This window comes from Lithobates pipiens, unplaced genomic scaffold (genome assembly GCF_037356315.1).
Source record: "Lithobates pipiens isolate NorthernLeopardFrog02 unplaced genomic scaffold, aLitPip1_a1.2 Scaffold_8, whole genome shotgun sequence".
NCBI lineage: Eukaryota > Metazoa > Chordata > Amphibia > Anura > Ranidae > Lithobates > Lithobates pipiens.
The window spans coordinates 669,731,342-669,739,857 of record NW_027507903.1 but is presented as its reverse complement, the minus strand read 5'-3'; the positions used below and the strand labels follow the sequence as shown (position 1 = coordinate 669,739,857).

The window sequence follows — 8,516 nt, the reverse complement described above, 5'->3', positions numbered from 1 at the left end:
TTAAAGAAGTCCAGCCTGGGCTTATTTGGCTGGGCTTCTCCTAAGAGTCACAAGAGTGCAATTTGTTTGGCACTCCTATGACCTGTTTTCAGGTCTGAAGTCTGCTCTCTGCTGACGTCTCCTCGATCAGTCCAGGCACAGTGTCATGCAGCCTTCGGAAGTCTGGATCCGCCAGGTGCCTGGACTGATCTCAGTCTCAGCCTCTCAGCAAGCCACTGAGAGCCTGAGACGGCCACCCTCCACCCCTCCACAGCTCAGCACTCCGGGAAGCATGGAGGAGCAGAGTAGGAGAGCTGATGATTGACCGTCACCAGCTCTCCTCTCAGGGAGCTGAGAGAATCGAGCCATCGGTGGTGTTCCATCGTTCAGTTCTCAGCATAGAGACGCTGGGGGACAGATGCAGCATCGGGCCGATGCTGCATCCACCTAGGCAAGTATGAATAGGGAACAAAAAAACATACTTCTCCTTTAAGACTGTAGCTTTAATACTCACAGGAGGTGAACAGGATACCTATGAAGACAATCAGAACAAGGAACAGGAAGACGAGAAGGATCATCAGGATCAGTATAAGCCGGGTTTGTGTATTTTTGTCAGCTGAAATAATCATAGACAGTTGTGAACAAGCCTGTAGCCATCAACTGTTATAGGAAATTCTCATCCGTACACAACATTCCAACACTATCTTAAACAATGTTATACATATATATTCCCAGCATGCCATGTTGTATCTCTAGCCAGTTGTGCTGAGTGAATGTGACATTCATGTCAGGTGCTGCTGAGTTGTCCATATTCCTCCAGAACCTTCATCAAATAAATAGCATAGGTTTATAGAGCCAAGAGTACATCATTTTAGTAAACAGTAAATGTCCTATCAATGGAGGTGTGTGTCCTCCGATGGGGAGTGTCCTCCAATGATGAGTGTCCTCCAATGTGCTCCAATTGAATAGGACAGAAAGTCATACCTTGTTATAGTAACAGCTCACCTTTGGCTTCGGCATTCTTCTTCCTCCATAGATCAGGATCAAACAAATTGCCATATACGCGGTTCTCTGAGGACAAACATAGATGTGAAAGAACAGCTCCTGGCATTGTGTGCAATCAGTATGGTGTCCACTGTAAGTTCTTAAAACAACATGTTTTAATGCACAGTATAAAAAGATAAGATAGAAGAGGTCTACCAGTATTTTTTTTTTTAAATACTACACCGAACACACAGAATACAGTGTTTATATCATCACAAACCCATTTCATTTTTGTTCTCTTTATGTTAATTTTTCCATTTTATATACATATGATTTGACACTCTTTTCATCAATTTTATTTGTATTTGTTTCATGAGTGTTTTTCTTTTTAGGCTTTCTTGTACAATTTTACTTTAGATTTATCAAAACCCTATAATATGAGGTCAGACCTAAACACTTTCAATTGGAATGCAATCAGGCAGGTCTTCACATTACATAGTTGAAGGTAAATCCAAAAGAAATTGAAGAAGAAAATTGTATGATGCATGGCCAGCCTAAAGCCTTGTAAACATGATCAGATTTTCTGCGGACAAAACCTCTGACTTTTGTGCAAAGGCGTGTGCATGGATTTTGTCTTGCATACAAATGGCAAGGAATTGTCGGCCAACAAACACCAACGGGGTTTTTTAGCTCATTAGTGGCACCTTTTGGGCTCCTTCTGCAAATTTTGTGTTAGTAGAAGTTTGGTGAATGTTGATTCGCGCTTTTCATTTAGCGTTTTGCGCTTTTCAGTTTGTTTGTGAACGGCCGTCCGTCAGCCAGACATGTTGCGGAATCAGAGAAGATAACGTGTTATTTATTATTGGCCTTGGAGTTATTGCTTTAACCCAAGTCCAGTCCAGGAACAGGAGGAGGAGGAGTTCTTTGACCAAAAATTGGTTGCTTTATTAATCGTGACCAATTATGTCATATGCCTTTGCTGCGGGAGCTCCAGGAGAATAATACAGATAATTTTCGGAATTATCTCCAGATGACGGACCCCTGCTTTCACCATCTCTTGGCATTGGTGACCCCCTATATTAAGAGGCAGGACACGTGTATGAGGCTTTTGTTTTATTTTTTTATTTTATTTTATTTTTTGGTTGAATAATGATTTGATTTGGTATATTTTCTATATATTTGGATGCATAGAACGTACTTTTTGGTTAAGTTCTATTGGCAGATAGCATGTCTAATTTTATTTGTTTTCTTTTTTTAATGCACAATAAAAAAATTGTGTAGAATAATACTCGGCTATGTGTTTTACTTCAAATGACAGTTTGGGAGTAGGCAGTCACATTTTAAAAAAATACAATGTAAAATTTACAAGGGACACCAACATAGTTGTATCTTTGATCTTAAAAACAACAAGATAATGGTGTTGTGGTAACTTGTACCAAAAAAAAAGCATAATAATATTATTCTTGATATCACTAGAAAAAAAAAAAAAAACTTTGAAAATTTGTTTGCAATAACTCCATCAGTATCACCAGCAAAGCAGCTTCATTATTATCCCCTTAAAGAAGAAGAGAATTGTGCGCTGCATTTCCAGATTTCATCATTTTCCACGTCACGAATGTTATTTCTCCCTTACGAACGCTAGTTTACAAGACCTACCGCTTCCGGCTCGTCTTTGCTTCTGAGCATGCGTGTTTGTACTTTGGACTTTTGTCCGACTAACTCGTTTACACACGCTCAGAAAATCCGACAACAGGCCACGGAAAATTTGAGAACCTGCTATCCAACATTTGTCCGTGGAAAATCCGACAACCATTGTTCGATGGAGCGTACACACACATGTACATGTGTAGTGCTACCCCCTGCAAGAGCCGCTGATTACTGGCTCCCCTATCCCTGCACAGCCAGGCAACACGCATCTCCAACTTGCATTGAGACACAAGTAATCAGTCCATGGGATTGTTTTTGTTGTTTTATTGGGGGAAACAACTTGGATAGGGTATAGAAATTATGGGATGCTCAACTTGACTTAAAGAAACATCAGCCGAGGACAACTTTCTTTCCTGTGTACAAAAATGAAGATCCTGGACTGTACTCCCTCCGGAATAATCTCAGTCTCTATGGATCAGTGACAAGGTCCTTTATGGACCAGGAGCTCTCAGTCCCCTTTAGAGAAATAGCACAAAGTTGCAAACTGCATGCAGGAGTATCATGTCTCCTCAGTAGAACTTCACTCAGTTCTGATGCTTGGACATTCTACCAGCCCACCGAGCTGCCTTGCCAACTAGCCCACCTAGATGCCTTACCAACTAGCCCACCTAGATGCCTTGCCAACTAGCCCACCTAGATGCCTTGCCAACTAGCCCACCTAGATGCCTTGCCAACTAGCCCACCTAGATGCCTTGCCTACCAGCCCACCTAGCTGCCTTGCCTACCAGCCCATCTGGCTGCCTTGCCTACCAGCCCATCTGGCTGCTCTGTAGAACACCCCAAGGCAATGGATTGGTATTTAGTTCAATGCTGTCCCTGGAAAATATGCTACGTCTGGCATCCTCTCCCTTTGAATGCCCCTGAGTGTGCTGAGGTACTCTCCTTTGCTCCCCGCTGCACTGGGCAAGACTTTTGTTCAGGACTCCAATTGAACAGATCTTCCCATGCCAGCCCAGATGTTCAAAGTTTTGGAGATTCCTCTCTTATGTCCCGTACACACGATTGTAATTTCCGACAACAAATGTTGGATGTGAGCTTGTTGTCTGAAAGTCCGACCGTGTGTACGCTCCATCAAACATTTGCTGTCAGACTTTCTGCCAAACAAATGTTGGCTAGCAGGTTCTCAAATTTTTCGCCAACAAAACGTTGTTGTCGGAATTTCTGATCGTGTGTACACAATTCCGATGCCCAAAAGTTCATGGATGCTCGGAATCAAGCAGAAGGAGCCACACTGGCTATTGGACTTCCTTTTTCTCGGCTCGTCGTATGTCTTGTACATCACCGCGTTTTCACGTTTGTAATTGTTGGCGAACATTTGGGTGACTGTGTGTATGCAAGACAAGTTGGAGCCAACATCCTTCGACCAAAAATTCACAATTTTGTTGTCAGAAAGTCCGATCGTGTGTGGGGGGCATTAGGCCTACTCTCCTTCCTTTCCTCAGCTTCTGCCTAGAGGCAGAGCTCCCAGACCTAGGGTCTCTTCCAAGGCCACACGACAGCAACCTCAGCACTCCCTTTTCCATCCAACTCCCCTGCTGGTCAGGCTCCATCATTTTTAAGGGCCGACCCATCCACCATGGCAGGACCTTTTGCCTGGCCAGATTCCCTTAAGTATGCAGATAGAAAACTCCTGGCCTCCACCAACAAACTTCCAGAAGCTTCTCCACACCTCTATATCCAGGGGGAGGCACCAGAGACCTGCTATGTAGAGCCATCCAGCCTGGCCTGCAGTAACCCGACCAAATTACACAACTACCATGAGCCATAACTAAATTTACGTACGCAAGTTGTACACTAGAGTGTGCTACACTTGTTTTCTGTGTGAAAGGGAGCATAATCTTAAGTTATTGGCCTATATTCTCCCCACCTAATGGATATATCAGGAAAATACTTTAGTATGGTCACTAGACAGAGCTGATGATCATAAAAAATACATACTTAGTTACTATGATCATTTTCTCCATCTAGTGGCTGTAATGCTATATGTTCCTGATTCATTCATTTGATCCGAAGATTAAAGAGCCTAATAACATTTGCCCCCATTTACATAGAACACATCTACAATGAAGCTGTTTTTTTTTTTTTTTTTTTTTTTAGTCACCCCTTAGGCTATGTACACATGATCGGACATTCCAACAACAAAATCCATGGATTTTTTTTTGACAGATATTGGCTCAAACTTGTCTTGCATACACACGTTCACACAAATGTTGTCGGAAAATCCAAACGTCAAAAACACGGTGAGGTACAAGATGTACGACGAGCTGAGAAAAATTAAGTTCAATAGCCAGTGCGGCTCTTCTGCTTGATTCAGAGCAAGCGTGGACTTTTGCTTGTCGGAATTGTGTACACACGCTTGGAATTTCTGACAACAAATCTTGTTGTGGGAAAATTTGAGAACCTGTTCTCAAACATTTGTTGTTGGAAATTCCGACAGCAAATGACTGATGGAGCCTACACATGGTTGGAATTTCCGTCAACAAGCTCACATTGAACATTTGTTGTTGGGAAATAATATTGTGTGTACGGCCCATAAGTGTCCATATACCCCATTGTCTCCAAACCCCCCGCTGGCTGTTTATTACTTGTAGCCAGCACTCCCACCTCATGACCAGGCTTGAAAAAGGAGGCATGTCCCGAAAAACACATTGCCGGGAAAGTGGACACTGCTGCCGCTCTACGAGGCTGCTGCTCAGCAACACGGATGCCGCCTGTACCACCAGCCTTTACCCCTGGGGCTGTTATTCAAGCCCACCACTGGCCATTGTAGTGGGGAGGAACGTCTCCCTGGGCGTTGTTATCTGCACCACTCTTTTGGAATCTTGTAAGTGCATTTGATGCTTTTGATAGTGTTGCCCCCTTCTTAATGTGCTAGGTTAATGCACTGTGCTTGTTCCCTATTCTGTTTCAGATTATTCCCGTGTATTACCATTGACTGACTTGCTGTATATTGAGATCTTCGGTGGATTGTCAGTTTGGAGTTGGAGAACTTTGAGGCCAGTGTTTCTGTCTGGAGCATCATATCAGCCATCAGAGAGATCTGCGACCATTAGGCATATAGGAATGCGTGCGCAACACTGCGCGAGTGGACACACGAGTAGGTCCACCACAGGTACTTGGGCCTAGTGGACTATTTAACCACGTCAATACTGGTAAAGTAAATTTAAAAAAACGTTGTTTCTGTAAAAAAATTTTACAAATAAATAATCTTTCTTCATAAATTTTGACCAAACTGTATTATGCTACATTTCTTTGGTGAAAACAACCCAAATGCGCATTTATTATTTAGTCTGTAGGAAAGATATAGAGTCCACAAACTATGGGATATACACTATATTACCAAAAGTATTGGGGCACCTGCCTTTACACACACATGAACTTTAATGGCATCCCAGTCTTAGTCCGTAGGGTTCAATATTGAGTTGGCCCACCCTTTGCAGCTATAACAGCTTCAACTCTTCTGGGAAGGCCGTCCACAAGCTTTAAGAGTGTGTCTATGGCAATGTTTGACCATTCTTCCAGAAGGGCATTTGTGAGGTCAGGCACTGATGTTGGATGAGAGGGCCTGGCTCACAGTCTCTGCTCTAATTCATCTCAGAGGTGTTTTATCGAATGGAGGTCAGGACTCTGGCCAGTCAAGTTCCTCCACCCCAAATTCGTTCATTCATGTCTTTATGGACCTTGTTTTGTGCACTGGTGCTCAGTCATAGAGAGAAAAGTTGTTGTGAGACTTTAAAGGTGCCAGAAAATAATGAATACAAAGATTCAAATATACATAAACAAAATGACAGTAATTTTATTATTACAAACAACATGTATTTAAAAATGTTTGTTATGCTTTAAAACAAACAGACATTGAATACAACTTGTCTCTTGAAACATCATTGTACAAAGCATTTGTCTTGTCACTTGGAGATAACAATTTTAAGAATTATCCTGACATGTTTCGCCACCATGGGCTTCCTCAGGGGATATATTTGTGACAAGAGATGTTTTACCAGCTCAATCCCCCTTGTCTCCAGCCAGGAGTCAGGGAAGGGGTGGTGAACACCATTGGGGATACACAGGGAGGCCAGAACAGCCCATAGAGACCAAAAGCAAACACTGTTGAAGTACAGCTGAGCCAAGGATGCCGGATGCAGAATATGATCTTAATTGTCAAACTTGAAGACAAGTACTAAAATGCTTTCATGTAGCTCTAATTAAGTGTGGTCACCCCTGGATTTCTGACCTGGCGCTCAGTCATGTTGGAACAAGAAGGGATCATCCGCAAACTGTTCTCACAAAGTTGGGAGCATGGAATTGTCCAAAATGTCTTGGTATGCTGACACCTTAAGAATTATTTTCACTAGAAATAAGGGGCCAGGGCCAGGGCCAATGCCTGAAAAACAGCCCCACACCATAATCCCCCCTCCACCAAATGATTTGTACCAGTGCACAAAGCAAGGTCCATAAAGACATGGATGATAGAGTTTGGGATGGAGGAACCTGACTGGGCTGCAAAGAGTCCTGTCCTCAACCTGTTAGAACACCTTTGGGATGAATTAGTGCAAAGACTGCGAGCAGGGCCATCTCATCCAACATCAGTGCCTGACCTCACAAATGCTCTTCTGGAAGAATGGTCAAACATTCCCATAGATACACTCCTAAACCTTGTGGACGGCCTTCCCAGAAGAGTTGAAGCTGTTATAGCTGCAAAGTGTGGGCCAACTCAATATTGAACCCTACGGACTAAGACTGGGATGTCATTAGAGTTCATGTGTGTGTGTAAAGGCAGGTGTCCCAATACTTTTGGTAATATAGTGTATATCTAAAATAATTATAGACAGACAATTGTGAACAAGCCTGCAGTCATCAACTATTATTTATTTATTGTATTTATTTATTTCAGGTACTTATATAATGCTGTCAATTTATGCAGTGATTTTACATGTACATCCATATCCGTCCCTGCCCTCAAAGAACTTACAATCTAAGTTCCCAAACTCACATTCATACATACACATACTAGGGCCAATTTTAGACAGGAACCAATAAACCAACCAGCATGTCTTTGAAGTGTGGGAGGAAAGCGGTTATAGGAAATCCTCATCCATACACAATGTCATTCCAGCCCAATCCTAGACAATGTGGTTGGCTATTCCCAGCATGCCATGTTGTATCTCTAGTGAACTCTGCTGAGTTGTACAGAATCCTCCATAACCTTCATCAAATAAATATCACATTTAGGTATTGGTCTTCATACACCAATCATTGGACCAGTAATGAGCTCTCTTTCATTGGCTTATGTGCTCCAGATAAATAGAGCACTTCTTAATAGTTGCACGATTTTTAGAGCCAAGACTACAAAATATTGGTGTTAATAAAAGTGAATGCCCTATAAATGGAGGCGTGTATCCTCCTATGGAGTAGGACCTGAGGCAGAACAGAAGGTTGTACCTTGTTAGAGTAAAAGCTCACCTTTGGCTTTTGCACTTTTCTCCTGTTTCTGTAGACCAAGATCACACATATTGACGTACGTATCTTCCTCGCTAGAGTTCCCTGAGGACAAACATAGATGTGAAAGAGCAACCGTTGGCATTTTGTGCGATCAGTATGGTTTACACCAGGGGTGTCAAACTCAAGTTCATTGCGGTCTACATCAGCATCATGGTTGCCCTCAAAGGGCCGGTTGTATCTGTTAGCCCTTGTACACACGGTCGGAGATTCCGACAACCAAATCCGTCGGATTTTGTCCGGCGGATTTTGTCCGAAACTGTTGCATACACACGGTCGGACGAAGTTGTCGGAAAATCCGATCATTCAGAACGTGATGACATTATTTCGTTACGAAAGGACTACATTCA

The 8,516-nt window shown here is 42.7% G+C and overlaps 1 long non-coding RNA gene across 1 annotated transcript; it reads right to left on the bottom strand.

Annotated features, from left to right (window-relative positions):
* Window positions 1–507: 507 nt before the first annotated feature.
* Window positions 508–8,212, bottom strand: LOC143964273 (uncharacterized). The gene is made up of 3 exons (XR_013271110.1): window positions 8,131–8,212; window positions 985–1,050; window positions 508–595 (listed from the first exon to the last, which is right to left on the bottom strand). It is a non-coding gene; the product is annotated as an uncharacterized LOC143964273 (long non-coding RNA).
* Between the last annotated feature and the right edge of the window lie 304 nt (window positions 8,213–8,516).